Source organism: Prionailurus viverrinus, chromosome B4, assembly GCF_022837055.1.
Source record: "Prionailurus viverrinus isolate Anna chromosome B4, UM_Priviv_1.0, whole genome shotgun sequence".
Classification (NCBI taxonomy): domain Eukaryota; kingdom Metazoa; phylum Chordata; class Mammalia; order Carnivora; family Felidae; genus Prionailurus; species Prionailurus viverrinus.
Window position 1 is genome coordinate 72,296,160 of NC_062567.1, and position 16,306 is coordinate 72,312,465.

Genomic DNA, 16,306 nt, shown 5'->3' on the forward strand with positions numbered 1-16,306 from the left:
CTCCAGAGGACTGCATAGGAAGCGTGCTTTGTTAAGGGACAGCCAGGTTTTGACTAGATAAAGAAAATAAAGAAACGTCTATCAAAGACGTTGAAGGATATAGGGGTGTCTTGGTCCATTTGGGCTGCTGTAACAAAATACTGTAGACTGGGTAGCTTATAAACACTGAACATTTATTTCTCATAGTCCTGGAGGCTGAGGAGTCTAAGATCAGTGTCTAGTGAGAACTTGCTTTCTGATGTCTTCTCACTGTGGAAGAGCTAAGGGAGCTCTCTTCTGAGGCCTCTTTTATAAGGCCACTAACCCCATTCATGAGCCATCTGTCCTCATGACCTAATCACCTCCCAAAGGCCCCACATCTAAATACCATCACATTGGAGATTAGATTTCAACACATGAACTTTGGGGAGATACAAACATTCAGTCTATAGAAAGGGGGTTTTGTTGATGAAAGACCCTGAATACCAAAGGTCACAATGGAAGGATTTAGAGGTTGTTTTGGGAGTTGGAGTCTGATTCAAATTAGGCAATGTAGAGGACCGTAATAGGGTGAGAACCTCTATTTCAAGAGATGATCTGGAGGCTGAGGATTCTTAAGGTGAGTGTTGTAAGCAGAGATATAGGGCATGATGGGATTAGTTCTCTCAGGCGGGGGGGGGGGGGGGGGGGGGGGAGGAGGGGTGGATAATCAGTTCTAATTATAGCCTCCTTCTTGGGACTGGTCCCTTAGTCAGTTTGTCAGTAGAGGGGTGAGGTATAAAGATTGGTTGGGGTTGAGTAAGATGAGGTGTGTGAGGTCTCACCAAGGAGTGTGCTGGGCTCTGTGGACTCTCTTTCAGTTCTGTTTTGGACAGAGTTAAGGCTAGAGGGACTGTCTTTCCAGAAGTTCCAGGCCTGTGAGGATCCTCTAAACCACGCTTGGCAATGAGTGGTAGTCGTATCAAAGCCTAAGAAGTTTTGTGGCTTACACTCAAATCCTACTGTCCTTGATATTGAGAGGGAGGGAAGGAGTGGCCTTAATAGAAGCTAATAGTTTCACGTACTCTTGAAGTAGAAACATGTTAATTAAAAAGACAGTGCTAAATTAAATAGTGGGCACAAGGGTATCCTAGAAATAGTGCTAAATTAAGAACCAAAAGATTTGTTTTTTAATTCTGGCTGTGCCTCTGGGTGACAGATCAGAGCCTTAACCTCATCTATCAAATTAGTATAATGTTGTTCTTCTTTTCCTTAAAAGCTGTTGTGAGGAATAAATTAAGTAAAAATATAGGCATATGGTGTAACATTTATAAAGCACTATTCAAAAGCAAGATGTTGGCAATGAGTATTACTTGGCAGAAATAATTTGTAGTCAGTGCAAATAGTGGACCAAGTGCAGGCAGCTGTCAGTTAGTGACAGCTGGTGTTACAATTAGGGTAAGACTAGATGTTTTATAAGATTTAAAGAGGTTTTTGATGGTGGGACACAACTCAGATAGATAAAAAGGCAGAACTCTTTGTTAATTACAGCTCCAAAGAGAGAAGTCGGTTGTGCAGGGATGCATAGCAGGTTGCACCTGAGGACAGGGTAACAGTAAGCTGAAAGTGTAGGAAGGTGCTTAGGTATGGCAAACAGGATAGAGTTAGGTAGGTTTCCCAGGCAGGCTTCCTGGGGATCAGATATTTTAAATAATTCAATGGGCCTAAGAAAGAAGTAGCTGTTCCTGAGTGTAGGTATCTGGGGGCCCTGGCAGTTGGGTATGTGTATATTGTAACCCAGGAGTGTTAGAGCCTGATAAGGGAAGTAGTTTGGGGCGGGGGTTGATAAATTGCCAGTGAAGGAGAATTGAGAGTTTTAGCCATGACATCAAGACTGGGTCAACATGGCACTTGTGAAATATCATATTACACTGGGACAGCTTTGGAGTGGTGTAATCTCAAACTGTCATTTTTTTTTTTATAGTACAAAAGCTTACTCAAAGCAGACTTCTCATTGGTATAGTATAGTTTCTTAATTTAGCTGTTTATTTACAACACATTTTATTTATAAGTTACTGAAAACCTAATCTTTAATTCTATTATCTCTACCTCTTAATTTATATTTTAAGTAGGCCAGATTTCTGAACCATTTTAGAGAAATACCTGGCATCATCTAATACCCCATGGCAGAAAGAGTTAGACTTTAAAAGTTCTTCTAAGATTATAAATGCCTATAGCATATAATGGCTGGTATAATACAGGCTCAGAGTTGTTTTCCATCAGATTAGAGTTATTTGCCTATCATATGGCTGTGCTAAAATAATTTTAAGATGTCTCCTAACATTCTAACCCCCTCATATATGTCCTCTGTAGTCCATTCCTCTTGAATATGGATGGGACTTGTGAATATGGTAGAATTTTTATGGAGTTATTTCTAGAGAATGTATTGTAAGCCCCGGAGGGTGAATGGGGCAATAGCTGAAACGTCAGCAATGTTCTGGTCTCAGGCTGTTGAACGTGCTAGCATTATGAGATACAAAGCCCCATGATCCCCCCCAAGGACAGTTAAGAAACAGAACCCACTGCAATTTCCTGACACTCCTTGGAACTGCACATACTCCCTGCATGCCTTCACGTTGTCACTAGATGTATGTCTGAAAATCCTTTGTGTTCTCTTTCCATACTTTGATACTCTTGGATACTTATATCTGATAAAATATGAAATAAAGGCTATGTGCAGTCTCCTGCTTTTACTGCTCTTTCGCAGAGGCAGTCCTGCACGCCCGCTCAGTCTGGTGTCTGAGAACTTCTTGTTCTGTGCATGGCAACAGAATTTCATTTCCATGATTATCTACTGACCATTTGGCTTTGAATTAATCAAAATGGAGATCATCTTGAGTATCCCTGATCTAAGGGGGTGAGCCCATAGGAGTGGGCACTTCCTAAAGTCAGAAAGCTGCCATACTGTGAGGGGGCCATGTGGCTAGGAACTGAAGGCAGCCCATAGGAGCTAAGAGTATTCCCTGGCTGTCAGTTAGCAAGCAAGTGGGGACCTCAGCCCTACAGCCACAAGAAATTGGATTCTAACAACCATGTGATCTTGGAAGTAGACCACTGAGTCTCAGGTGAGATCATAGCATGGCTCGCAGTTTGATTTTAGCCTGATGAGACCCTGAGCAGAGTACCAAAGTGATCCATGCCTGGACTTCTGACCCACAGAAACTGTGAGATAATAAATTTGTGTTGTTTTTGGCTACTAAATTTGCGGTAATTTTTTATGCAACAATAGAAAATGAATACACTATGTATCCCACTTTTCATTTTTATGATTGTGCATGCATAGGCACTACATTTATTTTTTTTCCTTGTACATGAAAATGAATTATTTACTTTTTTTTTTTTTGCCTCCTTGAACAAAGCTACTGTGAGCACCTTGTAAATTACTTCTGGTGTACTTGTTCAACAGTTACCCTAGGATTAGAATTGCTGAACATGTGAATATTCATCTTTATTAGATAATGCCAAATTGCAAAAGTTGTCGCAAAGACTTTTTAAAAAAATAAATAAAGTTAATAAACCTCCACTAGACAAAAAGAAAAAATGAGTTACCAATATCAGGAATAAAAAAAGTACATCACTACAGATTCTTCATAGACTCAAAAGTTAATAAAAGCTAATAAAAGACTGTTATGAACAATTTTATGCCAATGACTTTGACAATTAGATGAACTGGACAAGTTCTTTGAAAGAATTATCAAATTATAAGAAAATATAAAAATCTAAATATATCAACTAAAGAAATTAGATTTGTAATCATAAATCAGAAGGAATTTCAAGGTCCACATAGTTTTACTGGTGAATCTGATCAAACTTAAACAAAAGTATACTAATCCTACAAAGAAAAATACCTACAAAGAAAAGAGAGAAGGGGACAATTCCTCACTCATTTAAGGAGGCTATAATTATCCTAATACTAAAAAAATTTTTTTTAATATTGGAAACAAGACAAGGGTGTCTGCTCTCACTGTTTCTTTTCAACATTGTACTGGAGGCCCTAATAAGTGCAAAAAAGGGCAAAAATAAAAAATAAAATCCACATAGTTTAGAAAAGAAAAGTAACCTTGTCATGTACATAGAAAATTTAGAGGAATCTACAAAGAAGTTACTAGACTATAAGTGAATTCAAGAAGGTCACATGATAAAAGGTAAATACAGAAATCAATTATATTTTTATAAATAAGCAACAAACAGTGGGAAAATAAAAGTAAAGCAATTCAATTTATGATATTTAAAATATGATATACTCAGAGATAAGTTTAACAAAAGATGTGTAAGATTTGTACACTGAAAACCAGAAAACACTGCAGAGAGAAGTTGAAGAAGTTTAAAAACATGGAGAGATACACTATGTTCATGGATTGAAAGATTCACTATTATTAAGATATGTTATCTCCAAATTGTTCCTTAGTGTCTTTAGAAGAAAACATAGGAGAATAGCTTTGCAACACTGAGAACATTTTTGTGAAACAATAAAAAATGTTAATTTTATTAAATCTTGACACTTGAGTATACATCTTTTTACTTTTCTGTGTAACAAAATGGGAAGTATGCATAAATCTCTTGTGCTGAAAAACAAAGCAGGATGGTTGTCTTAAGATAAAGCATCTGTACATTTATTTCAGTTGTGAACTGAAGTAATTACTTTTTGAAAAAAATAGAATAGCACTTTTACTTGAGAGAATGTATTCAAAATGGATGAAAGACCTAAATTGAGATAGGAAACTATTAAAATCTTAGAGGAGAACACAGGCAGCAACCTCTTTGACCTCAGTTGCAGCAACTTCCTACTAAACACATTGCAGAAGGCAAGAGAAACAAAAGCAAAAATGAACTATTGGGACTTCATCAAGATAGAAAGCTTCTGCACAGCAAAGGAAACAATCAACAAAACTAAAAGGCAATGTACGGAATGGGAGAAGATATTTGCATATCTGATAAAGGGTTAGTATTCAAAATCTATAAAGAAATTATCAAGCTCCACACCCAAAAAACAAATAAACCAGTTAAAAAAAGGTCAGAAGAGATGAATAGACACTGTTACAAAGAAGACATCCAGATGGCTAACAGACATATGAAAAAATGCTCAACATCATTCATCATCAGGAAATACAAATCAAAACCACAATGAGATACCACCTCACACCTGTCAGAAATGGCTAAAATTAACAACACAAGAAACAACAGGTGTTGGCAAGGATGAGGAGAAAGGGGAACCCTTTTGCACTGTTGGTGGTAATGCAAACTGGTGCACCCACTCTGGAGAACATCATGGAGGTTCCTCATAAAGGTAAAAATAGAACTACCCTATGATCTAGCAATTGCACTACTTGGTATTTACCCAAAAGATACAAAAATACAGATTCAAAGGGGTACATGCACCCTGACATTTATGGTAGCATTATAAACAATAGTCAAACTATGGAGAGAGCCCAAAAGTCCATTGACTGATGAATGGATAAAGAAAATGTGGCACATATATACAATGAAATGTTACTCTGCCATCAAAAAGAATGCAATCTTACCATTTGCAATAACATGGATGGAGCTAGAATGTATTACGCTAGTGAAATAAGTCAATCAGAGAAAGACAAATACCATATGATTTAACTCATATGTAGAGTCTAAGAAACAAAACAGATGAACATATGGGAATTGGGGGGAAAATGAGAGAGGGAAACAAACCACAAGAGTAAACGGAAGGTTGATGGAGGAAAGTGGATGGGGGATTGGCTAGATGGGTGATGGTTATTAAGAAGGGCGCACTTGTTGTGATGAGCACTGGATGTTGTATGTAAGTGATGAATCACTGAATTCTACTCCTGAAACCAATATTGCACTGTATGTTAACTAAAATTTAAATTTAAAAAAATATTTGCCAGACTTTTTCTTAAAATCAACATAAATAAGCATGACAGAGAAAAATAAAACTGACATTATTTGTTGCTAGTGGTAACATTCTGAGATTGGTGATGATATTTTTGGATGTGATTTTTTATATTATCTAAGTAACTAAGTTAATATTTGGAACATCTGTATAATACATATTTGGAACATCAGGGAACCAGTATTTCTCATATGACCAATGCATGGTATTTTAAAAATCATGCCTGGATGAAAGTTCTACTCAAAATGCAATATAGACCAATGTATTTTAACAGAGTATGAAACAATCATTGATATAGTTTCAGATCTGAAAATGTTCCTCCCTTTTCAATAATGTATCTGTCTGAGGCAGGATATTCTTCATATACTTCAGAAAAAACAGGTTCAGCTATCTTCATTAAGTCAGACATTAAAAAGATTTGCAAAAATGTATAACAATGCTACTCTTCTCATTTTTTTGTTTCAGAAAATATAATTATTTTAGTGACAATGATACTTATGTTGGGGCACCTCGGTGGCTCAGTTGGTTAAGCCTCCGATTCTCGATTTTGGTTCAGGTCATGATCTCATGGTTGATGAGATCAGGCTCTGAGTCGGGCTCTGCACTGACAGCATGGAGCCTGCTTGGGATTCTCTCTCCTTCTCTCTCTCTGCCCCTCCTCTGCTTGTGCTTGCTCTCTCTCTCTCTCTCTCTCTCAAAATAAATAAAAATAAAACATTAACAAATGCTACTTATGTTAACACATAATGGATTTATTATTGTTATTTTTAGGTGAATTGAAAAACATTTTTTTAAATTCTCAGTTTTAATTAAAATTTTTTGAGAGTGTGAGTGGGGGAGGGGCAGAGGGAGAGAGAGAGAATCTTAAGCAGGCTCTACGCCCAACATGGAGCCCAACTCAGGGCTCCATCTCATTATGGTGAGATCATGACCTGAACCAAAATCAAGAGTTGGACCCTGAACTGACTGAGCCATCCAGCTGCCCCTCTCAGTTTTAATTTATAAAACAGTAAATATCAATAGGTATAACCCACGTTAAAAAGATACCTTTGGAGTCTTCAATAAGTTTTAAGAATATAACAGGGATTCTTTTTTTAAAAATATAATTTATTGTCAAATTGGCTAACATACAGTGTGTAAAGTGTGCTCTTGGTTTTTGGGGTAGATCCCCGTGGTTCATCGCTTACATACAACACCTAGTACTCATCCCAACAAATGCCCTCCTCAATGCCCATCACCCATTTTCCTCTCCCCCCCTCCCCCCATTAGCCCTCAGTTTGTTCTCTGTATTTAAGAATCTCTTATGGTTTGCCTCCCTCCCTCTCTGTAACTATTTTTTTCCCCTTCCCTTCCTCCATGGTTTTCTGTTCAATTTCTCAAGATCCACATATGAGTGAAAACATATGGTATCTTTCTCTGATTTATTTCACTCAGCATAATTCCTTCCAGTTCCATTCACATTGCTGCAAATGGCATGATTTCATTCTTTCTCATTGCCAAGTAGTATTCCATTGTATATTCAAACCATATCTTCTTTATCCATTCATCAGTTGGTGGACATTTAGACTCTCTCCATAATTCGGCTATGTTGAAAGCACTGCTATAAACATTGGGGTAAATGTGCCCCTATGAATCAGTACTCCTGTATCCTTTGGATAAATTCCTAGTAATGCTATTGCTGGGTCATAGGGTAGTTCTATTTTTGACGAACCTCCACTCTGTTTTCCAGAGAGGCTGCACCAGTTTGCATTCCCACCAACAGGGAAAGAGGGTTCCCATTTCTCCACATCCTCACCAGCATCTGTTGTTGCTTGACTTGTTCATTTTAGCCACTCATACCAGTGTGAGGTGGTATCTCAGTGTGGCTTTGATTTATATTTCCCTGATGATGAGTGACGTTGAGCATCTTTTCATGTGTCTATTGGCCATCTGGATGTCTTCATTGGAAAAGTGTGTATTCATGTCTTCTGCCCATTTCTTCACTGGATTTTTTGTTCTTTGGGGGTTGAGTTTGGGAAGTTCTTTATAGATTTTGGATATTAACCCTCTATCTGATATGTCATTTGCAACTATCTTTTCTCATTCCATCAGTTGCCTTTAAGTTTTGTTGATTGTTTCCATTGCAGTGCAGAAGCTTTTTATCTTGATGAGGTCCCAATAGTTCATTTTGCTTTCAATTCCCTTGCCTTTGGGGATGTGTCAGCAAGAAATTGCTGCAGCTGAGGTCAAAGAGGCTGTTGCCTGCTTTCTCCTGTAGGGTTTTGATGTTTTCCTGTCTCACATTTAGGTCTTTCATCCATTTTGAGTTTATTTTTGTGTATTGTGTAACAGGGATTCTGATACCAAATAATTGAGAACTGCTACAGTAGGACACTGCTTCAATCCCACAAAGTGTTGTCACTCAGCTGCCATGATAAATGAGATTTCAAAAGGCCATTCTTCCATTTTATAATGGCAGCGTCAGGGTTATGGAGAATATGGTAAAACCAATAAACTCCATTGGCATGAGCACATTGCTCATAATTTTTTTCTGGAAAATGAACTCTCTGGTCAGAAGCAAGACTGTGTAGGGACACCTGAGTGGCTCAGTCAGTTGAGTGTCCAACTTTGGCTCAGGCTGTGATCTCATGGTTCATGAGTTTGAGACCCACATTGGGCTCTATGCTGTCAGTACAGAGCTTGCTCTGGATCCTCTGTCCCTTTCTCTCTCTCTGCCTTTCCCTTGCTTGCGCTCTGCCCCCTCCCACCCCCCAAAAAAGAAGCAAAACTGAGTAGAATATGATGACAGTCAATATGGCAATCCAGCAGCCCATGGATGATGGTTTTGGAATCTCACCATCTGGAGCACTTTCCTTAGAGCAGATACAACTTAACTCTTTGTAATATCTTGTCTTCATTTTTTCATATTTTACAAAGCTGATACTTTTATTTCTAGGAATACTCTATTTTTCTTCATCCTTGTATAACCTCTACTTGAATTTACTTTTCCAGGCATTTCTTAAATGTATAATAAAAGAAAAAAATGAGTTTTCATCATAGCATAGTGGCAATATGAAAAATCATATTGATCAGAATGAACTGGAGGACAGTCACTTGGTTTGCAACTAATTTGTCAAACTTTACAGGAAAAAAAGGAAAGATAGAAGGTGTTATGGGTGGAATTGCAATTGTGTCTCTCAAAAAAAGATATGTTGAAGTCTTAATATCCTGCACTTCAGAATACAATCTTATTTGGAAATAAGGTCTTTACAGAGGCAATCAAGTTAATAATTAGGGTGGTCCCTAACCTAATATGACTGGTATCCTTAGGAAAAGGGGCAATTTGGACACAGAGCCAGACATGGATAGAAGGAAGATTATAATATGAAGACACAGGGAGAATGCCATGTGAGGACAGAGAATTAGAGGGATGCAATGGGAAGACAGGGTCTAAGGAAGGTCCAAGGCTACTGAAGATGGGAGGAGGCCTAGAACAATTCTCTTAGAGCACTCAGAAGGAACCAACTTTGGAGACACAAAATTAGGCAGATGGTAAAATATTTATGGGAGTAACTATATTAACCAACCCAACCTTTATCCCAGGAACCAAGCACTGAGTATTGAATACTTAATACATCAGGCCCACTGAATGTTGAATGAAGATCCTTGAAAGTGGAAATCTCCCTAAGGTCTATGTCAATCATCTTGCTCCTTATTCCCTGTTCTTGGTCCAAAACATTAGACATTAAATGTTTTTTTAATAAAATAAGTACTGATAATTGGGATGAAAAACAAATATAAAATATGAATTTCAAATATATTTTATCATATTGTTAATTAATACTATTTTATAACATTTATTTTCTTTAAATATGGGAAATATAATACCTACTCTTCTAGGGGCAGTGAGAGGCCTGAGAAAATTGAAACTTAAAAGCTTAAGTTATGGGAAACTGAAACCTAACCAAGCTTAACCAGCTTGTTCCGCTTCTGTACAATTGCTTGGCATGCCCATGTATTCCTGATCAATCATTATTGCCTGGCACATCCGTATATTCTTGATCAACCATTGTTACTTGGCACATCCGTGTACTCCTGATCAATCATTGTTGCTTGGCACATCCATGTATTCCTGATCAATCATTATCATACCCGTACCCCCGGTTGTGGTCTGACCTAAAGGCAGGAACCAATCGAATACTGTTAAGTGTCCAACTTTAAACACCAACCAATCGCAGCTCTGTAACTGTGGAAAATTCCTGATTTCCCCATGACTTGTTTGTACCTGTCTATAAAAGGGGTGTAAAAACCTCTCTCAGGGCCTCTTGGCGTCACCGGCAACGGGGGCGCAGAGGTCCAGGTTCGAACCTGCAATAAATGACCCTTGCTGCTTAGCTTTGACTCTGGACTCTGGTGGTTCGTTTTGGGGGTCTCTTAGACTCTGGGCGTTTCAGCAGTTCTTTCCTTCCTTCCTCCTTCCCTCCCTCCTTCCCCACACCCTCACCTTCCTTCCTTCCTCCTTTCCGTTTTTCCTTTTTCTTCCTCCCTTCATTCCTTCCTTCTCTTTCTTGTTTTCAACTACCCCCAAATTTTATTTATTACAATATCACCAAAATAACAATAGGAAGATGTATTTTTTAAATAAAAAGATCATCCAGAATTCTATCTAAGCAATGGGTGCTTTGGGATGATCAGGGCCTTGGAAATGAAAGTGTGGTGAAGTCAGGATAAACACAGGTATTGAGATCAAAATACCTAGTCCTAGTTCTGCTCTGTAGGAATAAGCTATTAAATAACCCCTCTGAGCCTCAGTTTTCCCATCTGTAAATGGCAGATGTTTAACATAAAACTGTTGAGAGAATGAAAGCAAAAATAAAATTATCCTTTATTAAGTTAATTTTACACATAAGAATATAGGATCACATGGGTTCAATAACTTTCACAAAGTCACCATCTAGTTAACTCACCAATTCCAAGGCCCAAATTCTATTAGAACTGACCCATACTATATGAAACCTTTTAACTTCACTTTTCAATGGTATATGGTGATTATGTAGCAAAATTGGTAGCCAGGGCTGACTCAACCTGTATAGCCTGTCTAGCTGCCCAGTTCAGTTCAAGTTCTTCATCTATTAATGCCTTCTAACCCTCATAGGGCTCCAAAGGTCCATGGGTTAAGGTCTTAATTTTCCAGACCTCATCTCTGTTTAGCAAAAACTTTGGATACAAGGCAATAGTTTGTGGAAGAGTAGATCACAATCACAATCACAATCAATCACCCAAGCTTGATTTTTCACGTTTGCTTCACCAGAAAATGGTATTTTCATTTCTAGAAAAATACAAAAGAACTTTTAAGCCTGTATCAGGTAAAAGGAGATATAAGAATCCAAATTTGAACACATGGCTTAGGGATGCAGGGTATTAGAGAAAAGAAAAAGGTCAGAGGTGAAGCAAAAAAATCACAGTTTGGGCTGCAATAGGGTGCATCACATTTGGTCATACCTGGGCTGGGAAGGCTAACTCTGTCATCAGACCATACCATTTAGAGGCACATGAGTCTCAAGACAGAGAAGGGATCTTGAATTTGGTCAAGAAGAAGGCTGCAGAGTTTGGCTCATTGACTGCCTTTGTGCCAACGAGAGTTCAAAGATTGCTGAGCCCATGCAAGTAGTAGGACCTTCACTAACACAACAAATGCACCAGTAGGAAGTGAGGAGGGTGGCCTGCTAAGGAAGCCTAATCCTGGAGAGTAGGGGAAAGGCCAAGAGAACCTTCAGAATGGTTCAGAGCTCAAAGTCAGGATACAGTGAAAGGTGAAGGTGGCCTGTCCTGGCCACTCAAGGAGGCTTCCATCAGGATCACTTCAAGAAAAGTGACTACCCAGGCAGGCTGAGAAAAATAGGTCAATATATATTGCCAATAAGAATCAAAGCAATGATGTAGAAATGAGCCTTAAAGCTAAGGAAAAGTACTTATACACCATAAGACTGTGCTTTAATAATTTATGGACATATCCGTCTGACCTTGTGACTCAGGTGCCAAACCAAGTTTATATATTGAGCCAACCACATGCTCACTAAAACAGGAGTGCTGTTGTCTTTTTTGTGACTGCTGAGTTGTAGATCCTTTTAAAGGGCAGGTTAAAAAGTTGGGTTAGATAGGAAAATGGCGTTATATGTCCTTTCTCAAGCACAAGGTGACTTAATCTAGGCCAGTTGGACCCTTTCACTCAGGCATTTTCATTATTAAAGGTTATGGTTGTCCAATAGGGGGACAATCTGAAGAGATTATTCATTAATTTCCATGACTTAGATCTCCACAGGTACTCTAACTCCTGACCTACCCGAAGTTTGGATCTTCAGCTTTCTCTTTGATTTCTTGAGACGCTCAATTTCCTTCAAATATATTCTATTATTATTATTATTATTAATTATTAATATTTTGCTGAGGACAGCCATGTGGTATGTCTTTCCATTTATTCAGAGCTTGTTTCATGTCACTCAGTATAGTTTTATTCATACAAATTCTGTACCTTTTTTTTTTCTAACATTTTATTATTTATTTTAGAGAGAGAGACAGAGCACAAGCAGGGGAGGGGCAGAGAGAGGAGGACACAGAAATCAGAAGTGGGCTCCAGGCTCTGAGCTATCAGACAGAGCCCGATGCAGGGCTTGAACTCACGAACTGCGAGATAATGACCTGAGCCAAAGTTGGCCACTTAACCGACGGAGCCACCCAGGTGCCCTTGTACTTTTTTTTTGGTTAAGTTTATTACAAGTTATTTTGTGATTTTGTTGCTAATGTGAATGAATGATTTTTTTTTCCATTTCCAGTTCAAATTGGTTACTGACAGGATAGTAAAAGGCTATTTTTTTTTGTATTTATTTTGTGTGTTGCCAACTTAGTTTCTCTTATTACTTCTCATACTTTTCACCCCACCCTATTGAATTATCTATGAATATAATCACATTATCTGCATATAAGAATAAGTAACTGGTTTTCTACGATCATTCTAAGTATTTCATCATCATGTCTTATTACCTTAGTTATAATCTTCAAAACAATATTAGGAAATAGTGGAGAAAACAGGCATCTCTGCCCAATTTCTGATTTTAATAGTAATTACTTCAGTATTTCACCATTTATTTTGATGTTTACAGTTTTTAAGGAATTTTGAAATATGCCATACATCCTGAATAGTACATGTAACATATATGTATAGTTTAGCAAATAATTACAAAGTGAAGATCTATACAAACACTATATAAGATTTTTTAAGATTTAAGTACATGTAACATATATGTATAGTTTAACAAATAATTATAAAGCAAAGATCTATGTGAACACTATAAGAAAAAAATTAACATTTTTTTAAAGATTATCAGCACTGGGAATGTATACCACTCCATTATATGAACCTTGTTCCTTCCCCTCTTATGATAACCCAAGCTGCCCTAACATTCTTACTGATTTCCTTGCTTACTTTATGGTATTACCATTTATAATGCATCTCTAAATAAAATAGTCCTGTTTGCCTTTACTTGAATTTTATATGAATAGAAAAATGTATTACATATAATTTCGTTCAATATTATAATCAAGATTCATTCATGCTATTCCATGTGACTATAGTTTGTTAATTTTCATTGATTATATTCACTTCACAGTATGGATATATCAAAATTTATCTATTTCTATTATACATGGCCATTTGAGTTATTTTCTGATTTTGGTTATTACAAACAGTGCTACTATGAACATTCTTGTACATTTATTTTGGCGCAATGAGTATGAGTTTCTCTAGGATAAATACCTAGTGGAATTCTGGGCTGAATTAACTTTACCATATAATGGGTCACTGAAACTTTTCCTAAAATGAGAGTCCTCATTGTTCCACATTATTGCCAATACTTCATTTTATTGGACTCCTTAATTTTTTCCCATTCTGATACCTGTTTAATGGTACTTTTCATTGTGGCTTTAATTTGCATGACTACTATTAAGGCTGACAAAATTAAAGATTTAGACTTCCTCTTCTGTCAAGTTCCTGTTCTTTTTGCTCATTTTTCTATCAGAATGATTTTTTTTCTTTTTATAATGTAGGATATTAGGATTTTTGGTATTTATATGTGTGGCAAATATTTTTCCCACTTTGTGGCTTGTCTTTTCATTCCTAAGGGAGTTTTGATAAAGTTCATAATTTTAATATAATTGTATTTATCAACTTTTTATACTTAGTGCTTTTCATATCTTGTTTTTCAAAATCCTTCTCTATTATCAATACATTGTCCTGTACTATTTTATAAAAGATTTATAGTTTTGCCTTTCACATTTAGTAGTTTAGTCTAATGGGAATTGATTTTTACATATGGTGGGTGAGGATAAAATTTCATTAATTTTCTACATGGATAACTAATCATCCCAGCCCTACTGACTGAAAAGTCTATCCTGAATGAATTGATATGTCTTATGATCTCAATATCCATTTCTGTATTTCAGGCCCATTTCTGAGTTCTCTTTCCTTGTCCATTGGTGTATTTGTTTGTTTCTGTGTTAGTAATAGAAAATCTAAGTTACAGTTTTATAATAAATCTTGATGTCTGGTGAAACAAGATCATTTACCTTGCTCTTTTTTTTAATGTTTATTTATTTTGAGAGAGAGAGAGAGAAAGAGTGAGCAGGGGAAGGGGCAGAGAGAGAGGGAGACACAGAATCCTTAGCAGGTTCCAGGGTCTAGCTGTCAGCACAAGGCCAGACGTGGGGCTCCAACCCACAAACCGCGAGATCATGACCTGAGCCAAAGTCAGACGCTTAACCGACTCAACCACACAAGTGCCCCTACCTTGTTATTTTTAGCTTCAAGAGTAGCTTGGCATTTTTTGGACCATTTTGCTTCTACATAAATTTTATTTTATTTTTTATCTTTTTTTAGTTTTTATTTATTTATTTATCTATTTTTTCTTTTTTTTCTTTTTTATTTTTTTCTCATACATTTTATTTTGTTATTTTCAATATATGAAGTTTATTGTCAAATTGGTTTCCATACAACACCCAGTGCTCATCCCAAAAGTTGCCCTCCTCAATACCCATCACCCACCCTCCCGTCCCTCCCACCCCCCATCAACCCTCAGTTTGTTCTCAGTTTTTAGGAGCCTCTTATGCTTTGGCTCTCTCCCACTCTAACCTCTTTTTTTTTTTCCTTCCCCTCCCCCATGGGTCTCTGTTAAGTTTCTCAGGATCCACATAAGAGTGAAACCATATGGTATCTGTCTTTCTCTGTATGGCTTATTTCACTTAGCATCACACTCTCCAGTTCCATCCATGTTGCTACAAAGGGCCATATTTCATCCTTTCTCATTGCCATGTAGTACTCCATTGTGTATATAAACCACAATTTCTTTATCCATTCATCAGTTGATGGACATTTAGGCTCTTTCCATAATTTGGCTATTGTTGAGAGTGCTACTGTAAACATTGGGGTACAAGTGCCCCTATGCATCAGTACTCCTGTGTCCCTTGGGTAAATTCCTAGCAGTGCTATTGCTGGGTCATAGGGTAGATCTATTTTTAATTTTTTGAGGAACCTCCACACTGTTTTCCAGAGTGGCTGCACCAATTTGCATTCCCACCAAGAGTGCAAGAAGGTTCCCGTTTCTCCACATTCTCTCCAGCATCTATAGTCTCCTGATTTGTTCATTTTGGCCACTCTGACTGGCGTGAGGTGATATCTGAGTGTGGTTTTGATTTGTATTTCCCTGATGAGGAGCGACGTTGAGCATCTTTTCATGTGCCTGTTGGCCATCTGGATGTCTTCTTTAGAGAAGTGTCTATTCACGTTTTCTGCCCATTTCTTCACTGGGTTATTTGTTTTTCGGGTGTGGAGTTTGGTGAGCTCTTTATAGATTTTGGATACTAGCCCTTTGTCCGATATGTCATTTGCAAATATCTTTTCCCATTCCGTTGGTTGCCTTTTAGTTTTGTTGGTTGTTTCCTTTGCTGTGCAGAAGCTTTTTATTTTCATAAGGTCCCAGTAGTTCATTTTTGCTTGTAATTCCCTTGCCTTTGGGGATGTGTCAAGTAAGAAATTGCTACGGCTGAGGTCAGAGAGGTCTTTTCCTGCTTTCTCCTCTAGGGTTTTGATGGTTTCCTGTCTCACATTCAGGTCCTTTATCCATTTTGAGTTTATTTTTGTGAATGGTGTGAGAAAGTGGTCTAGTTTCAATCTTCTGCATGTTGCTGTCCAGTTCTCCCAGCACCATTTGTTAAAGAGGCTGTCTTTTTTCCATTGGATGTTCTTTCCTGCTTTGTCAAAGATTAGTTGGCCATACGTTTGTGGGTCTAGTTCTGGGGTTTCTATTCTATGCCATTGGTCTATGTGTCTGTTTTTGTGCCAATACCATGCTGTCTTGATGATGACAGCTTTGT